At 49.0% G+C, this 14,212-nt stretch overlaps 1 protein-coding gene and 1 long non-coding RNA gene across 6 annotated transcripts in view; one reads left to right on the top strand and one right to left on the bottom strand.

Annotated features, from left to right (window-relative positions):
* Nucleotides 1-7,903, bottom strand: part of EXOC2 (exocyst complex component 2) — a 156,070-nt gene extending 148,167 nt beyond the window's left edge. For 3 of the 5 annotated variants that reach the window (XM_082345005.1, XM_082345006.1, XM_082345007.1), the window contains exon 1: nucleotides 7,455-7,902. The gene's annotated coding sequence lies outside the window, so the exon portion shown is untranslated. Of the gene's footprint in view, nucleotides 1-7,454 lie in introns of all 5 variants that reach the window. The other 2 variants (XM_082345004.1, XM_082345003.1) reach the window with 2 other exon arrangements.
* Nucleotides 1-14,212, top strand: part of LOC309607018 — a 106,990-nt gene that overhangs the window by 22,227 nt on the left and 70,551 nt on the right. Inside the window, exon 2 of the long non-coding RNA XR_014232185.1 lies at nucleotides 97-7,183. This is a non-coding gene — a long non-coding RNA (uncharacterized lncRNA). The remainder of the gene's footprint in view (nucleotides 1-96; nucleotides 7,184-14,212) is intronic.

The following is a 14,212-nucleotide window of genomic DNA, read 5'->3' as shown; positions in this document are numbered from 1 at the left end:
ATTAATTTGACCCAAATTTTGTATAATAGCTTTCCCAATTTCTAAAAATGCATCAACTTTGTCACTTATCTTGAAATTTCTGCTTTACTTCCCTAGCTCTATCTCAAAAGAAACTTCTCCAAGGCCACATATCTTGGCACAGCGAAAGCAAAATCACCCCAGCACTCAGCAGTGCCATGAGCCTCGGGGATCAAACAGGGAGACAGCGCAGGCGGAGGCTGCAGCCCAGCTGGGAGGGATCGAAGCTGCTCGTGCTTAGGAGAGACTCTGGGCACAATCCCGGCATCCAAAAGAAAGTAAAGTAAACAGTCGTGCTCTCTCCCATCCTCCCTGTTAGCAGCCTCTCGGCTGAGGGAGACCACACACTCGGACCACACAGTGCCGGCTCAACTCGCACGCAACGTCCAACAGCTGTCACTCGGGGCCGGGAGGGGAGGGGGAAGGGGGGAGGGAAGGGGAGGGGAGAGGAGAGAGAGTGGGGGGGGGGCGGAGGGGGGAGGGGGAGGAGGGGATGGAGAGCCAGAAAGGCAGAGAGGCAAGACAGCGAAGTGTGGTTTCCCTGAGAAAACAAGCCAGTCCCGGCCTTGTGTGGCCTTGACCTGTACTCCCCCAACCAATTTAGTAGCTGATGAAGGATTAACAAAGCATCCATTTAACATCAATTAACCTCCTATCCATCACAGGTCAAAAGAGAAAATTACCATTATAAAAGCATTTCATTACAATAAAGACAAACGTATTTTCTTATAATCTATAATATATACTTAAATAAATGCATTTTCTTTTAGATTTATATTATGTTGGTTTTAACCCGCCTGCCTCTTTTCCTTTAATGAAGCGCACAGCATGAATATGAAGTGTTTCTGCAACAGAGCTCAGAAAATTTTAATTTTGTAATTTTCCCATATTTCACTGTGGCACAATCTTTAATTTTCCAAAAGACTTATTGATACAAAAAAACACAGTAAATTATCTTTTACATAACTTCAGGCTAAATGTACATAGAAAAAAAATAACAAGTAGCAGCATTAGGGGGGAAAAAACAGAAAACGTAACCACAAAAGTAGCTTTAAGAGGATTAAACCAAAATTTTTTACTATTTAGTAAGGAAGAATTTTGATTTGAATAGCAGACAAGAACTCTGAACAAAACGAGTGATCAGGTGTTCTTTCACTGTCAGGTACCCAAAGGCCCAGCTCAGCTAAAGGGATTAGGCCAGGAGTTGGAAAAACAGAAGTTCTGCCTCACTGAAGACTTGGAGAACCTTCAGCAAATAGGCCAAGGAAAGCCTCCTGATGCTGAAGCACTATTTTCTGAGGTCAGGCCATAGAAAAGTGAGTTTCCCCCCCAAACCACCAAATAATAGTAATAATAATAAACTCCCAACCCCCCCCCCACCGCCTCCACCCCCATGCTACTCAAATGAGCATCACCAGGGAGCAGATCAGGAAGGCAGACTCTCAGCAGCCCAGCCCAACCCACTAATACACATCTACGCCATTCTGTGCACAGGAGTGTTTGAGAAGCACTAGGTAGACCTATCCTGCCCAGAGCCGCCCTGGATCCAAAGGACCCCCAGAAAAATCTGGTTGCAGAGCTGCCTAATGAGTCTGAAAAATAAAATCATACTCAACTAGACTCTTGGGCCACCCACCAACAGACCCAAACTGCAGAATTCACCACATCTTCCTGGAGCCACTTCAACCTATCCTAGGATAGACCTGCCCCCCAGGGCAAGGCACAGCAGGGGCAGCTGGCCCCAGAGGGATATCCCAGAGACCTGGGGAAAAGTCTCAGAGAACGGTGATTTACCTCCTTCTGTCCTCTGTAAACTCTACTTTTCCTGAGCAAGGTCAAGTTCTACCACACTGCCACACCCTTTACCATCTCGTGCACAGGGTGGGACAAGTCTTAGACATAAGGTCGTGAACTCCTGTCCAGTGTCCTAAGTTAATCATCTCCCTCCTCCTGCTCCATCTCAAAATCATGGTTAATGAAAACAGAGTCATGCACAAATCTGAAAGAATCCGTGGGGTACCAAGTGTACTAAGAAGGCTCCTGAGGTCTCAGAAGGGATGTCAGCAGAAGAGCTGGACAGACAAGAGATGCTTTCCCAGCTCTCTCTTTATACCTCTTTCCTTTATTACTCCCATAAAGAAAGCATAACTGAGGTATACTGGGTTTTTTAATGAATGTGTAAGTTTCAACTCATTTGGGGAAAAAAATCCAATGATTTAAAAAATATAACTGATAAACGGGACTTAATTTTTTTTTTTTTTAAATGGGAAAAAACCCTTCACTCCTGCTCCAATGTTTGGAGGTACGGGATTAAAGGGAGAGAAGGTACACAAGGCGACTAGCAGGGAATGCTGGAAGCCAGACAGTCCACAGGGAAAGCCTGACAGTTCCACTCTCCAGAGCTCCCACACACCTCATCTGTCACATAAATACCGGATTACCCAGCTATTCCCTTAAAACAAGCACTGGATTCCATCTTAATTAGAAGAGTTTATTAAAACTCTCCTATTTCCCAGAAACTATAAAATCTCTGCCTCAGCAGGCTAAGTCTCCTCCTAGGGGACAATTACCTTCACTACATTTCAAAGCTAAAAGCTGTGGGTCCAAAGGTGACTGGTCCTCTAACTCATGCCACTGGACACTGATGACATATCAAAAATGAAACAGAACAGTGCAAATCCATCCCCTCTACCACCACCCTTCAAAAAAAGAAACATAAGAACAAAAACCTCAAAGAAGATACACTACTTACTGGAAGGAAGAAGGAGAGTGCTTCATGTCAAAGCACGGCATTATTCGTTCGTCAAATCTATTGCCAGGTGTCCCCATGTCCCTTACCACTTCCTCTTTACTAGATCCACATGGGGTGGACAAAACATAACTTCTTGATATTTTAGGAAACGTAATTTTTTAGGGAAAAAAATATCCAGGTCCCCCTGGAAAGACAGGTCACCTGGACAATACTGAAAAGGTCCTTATCAAATAAAACAGATTTCTATTTTTGTTTAGTGGACCCAGAAGATTTGAGATATATACAGAAACTAGTTACCCAGCACCTCAAAAGATGACAGTGTCAGATTCCCATCCCTAAGAAAAACAAAGAAGGGACTTCCCTGGCGATCCAGTGGTTAAGACTTCGCCTTCCAATGCAGGGGGTGCGGGTTCTATCCCTGGTGGGGGAGCTAAGATCCCACACGCCTCGCGCCAAAACAAAATGTAAAAACAGGAGCAACACTGTAACAAACTCAATAAAGACATTAAAAATGGTCCACATCAAAAAACTCTTCAATAAAAAAGAAAGAGAAAAACAAAAAGATGCAGGTAAACCAGGATCTGAAATGAGGGAGTACCCTCAGGTTGTTCAGTCAAAACAAGTATCTATTAAGCATTTGTTGGGTCTCTGGCACTACACTGGGGAAATGACAGGAACAAGACCTAGTGACAAGGGGGTCCCAGGTGACCTTGGCCTTCAGCAGAGTGGTGGGCACCTAACCAGACAGCAGTGGGGTGACCGATGCGGCATATAAACAACTATTTAAGAAATCTGGCTGGGAAGGGAAGGAGAGAGAGAAACTTTAACAGGTGAATGTGAAATCAAAGGAGGATGCTACCTTTTTACTGTTGTTTTTCTATTTCGCTTTGCTGCTGTCTGTCTAAGCGTGTCTAGAGGCTGGCTGGAAGGAGCCTTTAGCAGGAGATGAACACTGAGCGAAGTGCACCCCAAGGCAGGAGGGGAGGGGTACAGGGACCCGTCCTGGGGTAAAGGCAACCACTTTCAATGTAACCGGGAGCAGGAAAGGTTCTGGAAGAAAGAGCCCAGGATTCTCCTCTGAGAGCTCTTATAGTTCTCAGGTGGCAAGATTATCTGCTTAGTATAGACTGATTATGTGAAAAGATGAGAGGTTTGAAAAGAGTAGAAAATGCTTAAAATAGATTCTGCAGAGAAGCAGCAAGTGGCTAACAAAGAAAACTCTAAAAAACTCTTTGATGGCCACTTGCGAGTTGTGAGCACAGATTTATAGGGGTACAAATCTAGACGCTGTGATTTTCCCCTTCTGGTCTCAGAACCTCAGTTCAAGCATTTAAAAAAGGCAAAGAGTTGAGATGGTCCAGGACTGAGACTCTGTCGGCCAGATGCCATAGAAAGATGAGGGAGGACACAACTGAGCATCCTGGTAGGAGGGTGATGGAAAATCGGGTAAAGGAGCAGAGGGAGGTAACTGAGTGAGGGTTGGAAAGACAAGAGACTGCCAGCAAAAAGTGGGTGGTCTGAGCTCCGGATTTCAGAGGTGAACCAGTCTCAGGTTGGGGCACCTCAGTCCTGCTCCCCCATCCCCCAGCACCACACCTCTGGCAGCAGCCAACCCTCCGCGGAGGCTCCAGCTGGGGCAGCTCTGCTTTCTCCTTTGTCCCCCCCAGCTGTTTAGTTGCCCTTTGGGCCTCACTATCCCGTTTGTTCCCTCACTCTGCCCACACCTCTGCAAGTAGTTCCTTTATTTAAATCTCCTTATTTGAACCATCTGGCACGAATTCTGATTCCTGACACCCTGACTTACCCAAATATGTCAATCACATGGGGCTTTCATTAAAATTAAACTAAAGCCAAATATTCCTTGCTTTTTATCTTGTTTTGCCTTTCAGTAAAATTATAATACAACAAAAGTTAAAATCATACACCCCTCACTTTACAAGCAGATATGGCCATAAAAAAATGCACCAAAGCTTACAGATGAAACTAAAGGCCAACCCTGCCAAAAGTGGCGCAGCTAGCAAGTAGCAGAGGCAGAGCTCAGTCAGCGCTGCACAAGGACTTCTGAAAGCGAACTCGTGCCAGACAGCACCCCAGGTCGTGCCGAGGATCCGCCTTGCGCAGCTTACATTCTAACTAAGATCCAGGTTTCCTAAGTCCCAGTGTCCACTGGTCTTTCCATACTGGCACCAAGACTAACTGTAAGTGGGAAATAGTAAGTAGAAGGAATTACTCCAACCAAAACGGAAAATTAAGCAAACTGTATAGTCCACCCCAGTCTTAACTGCTACCAACAGTATTAAAGGATGTTAATGAAGCTTTTGAGCAAAGCTAATACAATTTTCCAGGAAAAAAAAGCCTCATAAGTCAGTTCCAAACTCCTCTGCCTGAAGTTCAAGGAACTCCATAATCCAAAATGCACTCACTTCCCAGCCTATGGTCCTCTGTTTCTCATAAGCCACCCAGAGGTTCACGTGCCTTCTCTCGGAAGGGCCACATCCTCCCCCATCAAGGTCTGATCTCCATGAAGCCTTCCCAACTGCTCCAACCCCAAAAGATCCTTCCCCCCTCTGAATTCCTGCTGTACTTACACTGAATACTGCAGCTTAGTTCTTGGCTATTTAATGGAGAGGGCAAAAATATCCCCTTTCTGAATACAGACTAATTTTATTTCTAACATGTGTTAGGCATATGCTAAAATTGGGATACAAAAATGACTAAGGCCAATCCCTGTCTGGCAAGAGCTTAGTCTTCTGACAGACGTGTAAATACCAACAATAGCTACAACCCCTAAGATACCACAGGACAGGACAAGCGCTAAGTGGTTATAGGATTCACTGAATTGGAAAATTTCAAAGCAGGAAGAACTCTGAGATCATCTAGTTTTATGTATTCTCAGGTACAAGGAAACTGAAGCCCAAAAAGGCTGCTACGTAGCTCAGCCCATGCTACAAAGCAGGTGGTGGTAGCACACGGATCCGTAAATGGTGCTTCGACTCCCTAATTTTCAAACTGAGGTCTAAGGATGCCTACAGGTGCGTCCACAGAGATGCATCATTTCTCTACAATTACGGTAAGCTTGTGTTTGTATCAACAATTCTTTCCAATCGACATAAACATGCACACAATCATGTGACCGAAGCTAACACTTCCACCATGCGGTCTCACCAGGCACTCCCGGGGATCCAGGAACACCTTCCCCAGGGTCTGAGAGCAATCAAGGCCCTAGCATACGGCTCAGCAGAGCGATGGACGTTACTTCCCACCCCAGTCGATTTACAATCCTCTTTCCCCAACACGGGCCTGAAACCCACGCACTCGGAAAACATGTGAGCTCTACTCTGTGGCGGGCGCTGAACGAGGAACGCTGGCGAGATGACAGGAGTAAGCTGGAGAACGGGTGAACAGTCATGGAGAGGCTAACTGCACAACCAGCATTTCCTACGTGGCCTCAGGCTGCCGGGCCCAGCACTGGAAGCTGTCCGAAGTCCTTTATTAAAACGCTGCCTGTGCAGAAATTTTAAGTACTAGTCCCCCTTCCCATTAGAGTCATACAGCACGGGCTCTCCAGTATTTGTGGGATGAATGAAAATTCGACTTAGCATGCTGATAAACCGTCTTTTAGAGAGGTAACTTTCAACACGATATTCAGCTCGGGAAATTAAATGCCTGACAAGAAGGAAAAATCATTTTCTGAAACTTCCAAGAGCTGTTCCAAGTTGCGCTGGGGGGCCCTCTGTGTAAAACTACTAGACTTCTACTGCACCAGACAGAAGAGAGCGTCGAAGTACCAAGCGCGCATCGCCCTCTCTCCATCCCCCGCTGTGGATCCACCACGCGGGACACAGGGGCTCCCCGGGAGGCTTCCGGCTGTCAGTTCCTGTGGTCACACCCCGCCTGCCCAGGATGTGAGCAGAGCATCGTCAGGCATTCGAGGGGCGGCGCGCACACCTCAGCGAGAACGCGCTTTTCAATACAGCGCATCCACGTGACTTACTTAAGCGTTCTAAAACACTGTTAAAGCTCTCCTTGCAAGTTTACTCAGATTTATTAAAAAAGAAAAGAAAAGAAAAGAAAAGCACAAGTTTCCCAGACTCGCTAGTAGGAGCGGTCGCCTATTTCCCCTCCGAGAGAAGCGCCTGCGCGCCGTTTCCCGCCCGCCTGAGCACGCCCCGGCGTCCGGGCGCGGCCGCCACGGCAGCCCGCGCTCAGACCGACGGCTAGGCGCGCCGCCGCGCTGAGCTCCGTCTCCCCGTCCGTCAAGGGGGGATAACGCAATCGACCCGGAGACACGGCGACGGGCGCCCGCTAAACGCTCGGCGCAGCTCTCCAGTGACGCGACCGAGGAAAACAAGCAACACCGGCCTCTTGACTTCGCTCCCCGCCAGTGAACCCCCCAGCCCTACGCAGGGACAGGTAAGCAGGCGCGCCAGGGAGCAGCTGAGGCCGACGGCCACCCGCCCCCGAGGCTCGGCGCTCCGAAGGCGCACGCCGGGAGCCGGGGCGGGGCTCCGAGTCCCCGGCAGGGGCCCCGGACGGCGGGGCGGGGGCGGGGCTCCGGGACCCGCACAGGGGCCCCTCCGCACGGTCGCGGCTGCAGGGCGGCGCGGGGCTGACGGCGGTCGCCCGCCCTTCAGCCCGCGGCCCCGGCCGGCCTCAGCCAAGGCCTCACCCGCCCCACACCTACCTGCAGGCCCGCACGGACAGGGCCCCGCGCTCGACCAAGGGCTCCCTGGCCGCGGCCGCCCCGCCGCCAACGCCCTCACTTCCGCTGCCGGAGCGCCGAGGGCGTCGATCCGCCGCGCAGTCGAGCGTCGAGCGCCCGACGGCCGAGCCCCAGGGGCGGGGTGGGGGCGGGAGTTGGGAGACGGATGGGAGCGGAGGACCCGGCCGCGACCCCGGTTCCTCAGGAGCCTCAGGCTGAGCCTCCGCGTCTGGGCGGCAGGCGACGCGCAGGCCGGGACGCCATGGTGCTCGCGGCCGGCAGCCCTGAGCGTGGACAGTGCTCGGGTTCGGCGAGCGGGCGCTGCCGGGCGCCGGCCTCCGACATTGAAAGGCAGCCCGTCCGGGCCCGCCCAGGGGGAACCGGCTGCCTGACAGGGAGCGGCCGCCGCGGGCCGGCCGGAAGTGACGCGCCGCCGCGAGCGCGGCGGGACCGGAAGGGAACGCGCTCTTCCGGCCGCTCGGTTTAGTGCGGAAGCAGCCGCGCGTTGTGTGTTCCAGGGCTGAGGTCTGGATGCGCCTCTGCTTCCCCGGCCCTCCTCTCCGCTCGCCTGTGCGGGTTACTCCAGCCGACGGGCCGGCCTGTTTGCTCCGGGGCCTGGGAGTGTGTAGCCGTGGTGGCGGCGATGGAGCTGCGTGCTGCGTCCGCCCCTCCGGACGCGGAGGCCGAGGTGCAGCCGGGGAACGGGGCCTTCCCTCCCGGAGGCCAGGCAGCCACTGGGTGGCAAGCGGATTTCCTCAGACCCAGATGCAGATCCGGGTTCGGGTTAGTCTGCCCTGCCTGCAGGGCTCTGGCAGTCATCACTGTGCAGTTGTTCACTGTGTCTGATTTATCATCAGGGGGCTTCCCGTGATATCACCTGGGACAGGGACCCGTTTAAGAGTGAAAGAGGTATGACAGAGAGGCCAGTACCGCAAGATGCACTGGGTCTGCCCTACTTCACACACCCAGAAGGTGCCACCCTGGTGGAACATTAGAACGGCCTCAAGGGCACAGCTGTGGCTCTGGCCGGGGATAACGTTTTGCGGGGGTGGGATGCTGTGCTATGGGATGCAAGGTGTATTGTGAACCTCATACCAGCGTACGGTGCTGCGTCCCCAGTAGAGCCCTGGCTCCTGCGGCAGGGAAGGATGCTCTGCCAGGGGACACAAGGTTCCACTCAATCTAAAGACTTCTCCTCTCCTGGGCTCCTCATACAGGCGACAAAAAAAAAAAAAATGACCCTTATGATCAGTAGGAAATAGGGGCAGGGAGGATTACTTCCGGACTCAGGGCACTCACTGGGCATCTTTTCCGTGCCTGGTGATAGCAGCACATGGATAACGCAGCACCCCTGGCCTGACAGGGGCATGGCAGCCAGGGGCTCAGACCCCACAGGGACGAAGCGAGCCACACCATCACGCAGGCACCCTAGGCCAGCAGAAGTGCTGGTGGAGAGTGAGGGACATCCAGAACGAGTGCTAAAGGAGGAAGATACTGAGAACCTCTATGGCCCCAGGACTAACTGCAGCAGGAGCCCACAGCTCAACCCGTCAGTGCTCCTGGTGTGGGTGTAACTCAGCGTGAGGCACCAGTGACAAGACCAAGTGAATACAGCAGGGTGTAGCAGTGCCCACCAGAGCCCACCCATACCCCGTCTGCTGCCCCTCTGCTTTCTGACACCTGCCGCTGTGCCTTGGGGCTTTCTTCCTGGACACATGGTAGGCCGGAAGCACGGGAGAGTTTCCTGGCCCGGAAGCAGGCTTCAGCCAAAGACAGGCGAGGAGTTGGCGTGGAACTCTGGTTGCCTGGCTCCTGGGGCGGCTGGGAGGCATGGTATCCAGCGTGTCCAGAGCTGCCCTCGAGGCTGGGTCCCAGTGCGCTCAGGACCACCTTCACCCACACCTCTTCTTGCTTCCTCCCCTTTCCCACCTGGCTTCTCCATCCCCTCCTGGTGTTTCCTGGTATCACCTCCCAAGTTAAATTCTAGCCTGGAAACCATATCACAGGGTCAGCTTCTGGGGGAGTCCAGCCAAGACAGTCATTATCACAGAAAAATAAGCAGCCTATACTTATTACAATTTGAATACCTTTACGTGTTGAATTGCACACCTATATTAGAGAAATACATCCTGAGAAAAAGAAGGTGATATTTTGGACAAACACTCTTAGTTGTGGGACTTGGCGTGACTTTGTTTTTCTTCCCGTTACTTCGGAGGGAGTGCTCCCATGTGCAGTAACTCAACTTTCCCGGGATCATTCACTTTAAACACAGGAAGCACGAGTCAGCGGCCTGAAGCACAGGTCGGCAGTGGTACCCCGCCTCACAGTGAAACTGAACCTGTTTCTCGTCTCTCCTTTGCTCTCGGTGATGCATCATTTCCCAAGTCAGGCGATCCTGCCATTAAGCTGGTATGAATGACTCTTGAGGACTCACAGGTCTTTCCTGGATCAAAAACATGACAAATAATACTGTATCCCTGAGACAGAAACACTAGAAGAAGAAAGAGAGTCTTTTGCCAATATAAAAATTACTGGTAGTGTTTCTTTTTTCTTAAACTTCTGGTCCACATTCTGAAGCCAGCTGGCAAATGTTAGTGCAATACATGCAGAAGCTGGCCGGAAATTAAATCATTAAACCCAAAATTGCTGTAGTAGCTGCTGAGGCAATTAAATATCACTGTATAGCTTGTGTTTTCAATTCTGCATCAGATTTCGTTTGTCCTAGAGAGGAAAAAATAATTTTGAAACATGGAATTCCTTTCGTTTCAGTCTTAGCAAACACTATGATGGCACAGCTCCCCATTCTGTAGATTTTTTTTTACATTAAGTGAACACCTGAAGTGTTTCATGCTACATGGCATATCAGTTTGTAATGGGCCATAGTTAGTACAGATTCTAATCCTCAAAACAACTATATTTTGCCATATCCAGTGATCCTTTTTACCAAAGAATGACAATTGTTTGATGTGTTAACGCACAGCTTAACAAAGCCCCTTGATGGCAAATTCCTGTCTGCGTTGTAGATATCACAGGGCCTTATACAGCAGGTATTCAATACATCAGGCCAGCCACTCAGTAATAGCACTAACCACAACCTACGTAAGTGTTGAATGGAAAACGAAAAGTAACAATCATAACAATACATTATGGTAGTGGAAGAGTTGGGGGAGATGGCTGTTTCCAGCAGTCTATTTCAGAACGTGTCTTACGGTCACTTAGAGGCAAAAACGAGCCCAATTTACCGTGTAAATCTTGACAATGTATGAATTGCTGAGAGGTTTCATCGAATACCACCCAGCTTTGTCATTCTTTGCTGGAGTCTTTTACGGTTTAAGCTCACAAGGACAATTTGAAATCCTCTAAGGCGGTAACAGTCATGAGGCTGTTTTAGCAGTTCTCCGATTGGGCCTGCTGGTTCAGGCATCTGGCTGGTCTGTACTCCTAGCAGATGCCTTGTGTGGACTTCAGCATCTATGCTTCTTGTCAGCTTCAAAGCGCTGTATCTGCAAAGGCCTCAGAATAAATGTCTCCAATTCTACAGCAAAGCAGAGTCCTTGTGATTTTCTGCTTACCTTCTATTTGCATATTTTGTTAAGCACCCTGTAAATAAAGCTGGGTCTGCACAAGAATACCGTGTTTCAACAGCGTTACCCCGTTGCTGCCACCAGCACAAAGACGCAGCTGTGTTTATTCCGGGGTCTCTCCCGGCTGTCTGTAGGTGGTCTGGAAGAGGACAGAGATGGAGGACAGTCGCTGGCTGCCAGAGAGACATGAGAGGTGTGGCACCTGGAGAGAAGGAACAGGGTTGGAGTGAGGCTCGTCCTAGCGACGGCAGGGGCCTCCTTGCCCTGCTAGGCCCTGCAGCTGCTGAGGTTCTGTGACTAGGAATTTAGACCTCTTTATGTTCTAAATGAAGGACTCATCACTGAATGAAAGGGAGCATTTTAATTTGTTTTAAAGTGCTAGGCAGCAGTAGGGGGTTGGGAGCTTTTTTGTTTGTCTTAGGTTTTTGAGTGTGAGTGTTTCGTCTTTTCTGACCTTGCACTTTAAGGTCCTGTATGCTTTGCATTTATCAGTAGCCGTAGAAAATGGTACCACGTTCCCAGTGTATTCCGCTATGTGGCACTTGCCCTAACACACTGGGGCTCTTTGTGCTCTGCTGTAAAGGTACACGTCGCCAGTTTCGGTTCCACTTAGGCAGGGAGACACGTTGCCGGCCTCTCGGCTGTCGCGTACCATTTCAGTCCTCTGGACACTTCTTTATGAAGGCTTCCCGCTTCCCAGGAGTTTTAGGAATGCCTTGCATACATGTAATCTGCCTGGCCTCAGATCTCATTCTTTTTTATTCTAACGTGACACGATATTTATGAGTCCTTTAATTGCTCGGCTGACTCCTTGGTTTCCCACCAAGCTGATAAAAGATTTTAAACTCCCTGAAGGCAGTTTTCTCACCCTCTGTTTTCAGTAGCTTTCGCCTACATTGTGAACTAAGCTGTACCCCGCTTGGGATAGTGAATATGTTGCCGACAGCAACATCAGCAACAGCAAGCGTCAGTGTGCAGGACCTGCTCTCCACACCCGTGTCCTGGCTCTCAGGCCTGTGCATCCCGGAGGTTGGTCCTGCCCCCCTGCCCACTGTGAGCTCCTCTGCAAGCAGCTGCTGGTATTCTCCCACCGCCCAGTATCCTGGGCCATCCCCCAGCAAGGCAGAGCTCCCTATACACTTTCCGTGGTACAGAGGGATGAGGAGCACACAAAAAATTAAAAGCCAAAGATAATATCCAGCCCACACTTTAGACAACAGTCTGAACCTTTTTCCTTTCTGACTGGACCCTTACAACAGAAGTGATAACATACAGTTCTGTCCCCAGCCATCTACCAAAGAGAACTGGGTCTATATTGGCGCAAAAGATGTGTAAGAGGACGTTCACATCGGTGTGTGTGAAATGCCTGTCCACAGCGAAAATAAACACATAAATAGTGGCATATTTATGTCATGAAGTACAGCAGAGCAATGAAAATCTACTCACAGATAATACTGCACAAAAGAAGACAGACACAAAAGAATAAATACTGTATGATTTCAATTATATGGGCAAACAGTAATCTAGGGGTGGAGATGAGACTGGGACAGGACAAAAAGAAGACTGGGGTGCTGGCAATAATTGAATTTACTTTTTAACCTGTGTGATAATACAGGTGTGTTCACTTTGTGACAGTTCATCCAGTTTTTCATTTATGATTTGTTTACTTTCCTGTATGTGGTTTTTTTTTTTTTAAACCTATGCAGGTCTTGAATAAGTACCTAAATTGAATAAGTACGTGAATTTGAAGAAAGAAAGAAGTGATAACAAAGTATAGCCAATTGATTTGAGTAAGAACGTACTTTTGTGCTCCTGGTGGAGTTTGAGCAGTGACATACTAAAAATAAACAAATATCCATGGTCCCTGAAAAATCAAGAGTTGACTATACTGCTGTTGGTTTAAATATACATAGATAGATAGATAGGTGATAGATAAATAGATTGATAGACGGATGGATGGATGGATGGATAGGTAGGTAGGTAGATAGATATAGATAGATTGATAGAAGGATGGATGGATGGATGGATGGATGGGTACGTAGGTAGATAGATATAGATAGATTGGTAGAAGGATAGATGGATGGATGGATGGATGGATGGGTAGGTAGGTAGGTAGGTAGATAGATAGATTACACTGAGAGTCCAGAAACCCACATTCTGGGCCAGCCTTTTATGGACCCTGATCAGGTGCATTCTTTGACCCCTTGAGAGTTCCGGTGATCTCATTTTTGAAATAAGGTGGTGGGTAGGAGCCACCGTAAAGCCCCTGTAAGCTCTGAACTCACGGCCCTGCTTTCCAGCAAGCGACTGTTCTGCAGTGAATTTGGGCCTTCCTCTGTGCATAGGGCAAGACAGGTGGGGCTGTTAGTGGGGTTTTTTGGAATAACTATATGCCAGTGGGAGCAGGTCACACTAATTTTTCTTGGTATTCAATTAAAGGGATCTTTTTGTTCTTTGAATTTGTCACCTATAATGCAATCCATTTTAAAACAGAACTTCTTGGTTGCCTTCTCTGAACTTGAAGCAGATTGTTGATCCTTTTCTGTTTCTGTAACTTTGGCCCCCTGTCCTGAATCACGTCCACACCTCCACAGCCCCCAGCCCCCATGAACTAGTATCTTTGCTTCTTTGTCCCTGGCGGTGGCACTGGAGTGGAGCTGGAGTGGAAAGTCAAACCGTAGGAGGTTAGCTGTGAAGTAAAGCAATGAAGAGGGAAACAATACAATGTAAACATGTGGGTTGATTTTCAACGTTGTGTTTTTACTGAATTCCTACTTTTCCATAAAGTAATTCCTTCCAAGCTTGGCCACATTTTTTCAGAGCCCAGATGTGTGAGGCTGTGTTGATTTGCATTATTATGCTTTACACATATGCATCATGCTGCATATCCATCCCGCTAACAGAGGCACTCGAACGCACAGATACGAATGACAGATTTTCGCCTGTGCATATGCTTTCTTTCCAATAAACAACAGCCTTTCAAACTGTAGACTTGCGAGGCTCCCTAACAAAGTTTTGCTTGAGAACTAGTGGAGACTATCTCTCTAATGCTGTCATTATAATTTTATCCTAGAAATTTATATGCTCTGCTTGCTGATTTCAAATTGTGAAAGAAAACTTCAGTGACTGCTGTTAGCCCTTTCACGTCATGTGCGT

Source organism: Balaenoptera borealis (assembly GCF_965194805.1).
Source record: "Balaenoptera borealis genome assembly, chromosome: 12".
Lineage (NCBI taxonomy): Eukaryota > Metazoa > Chordata > Mammalia > Artiodactyla > Balaenopteridae > Balaenoptera > Balaenoptera borealis.
This window is presented reverse-complemented; position numbering and strand designations above follow the sequence as displayed.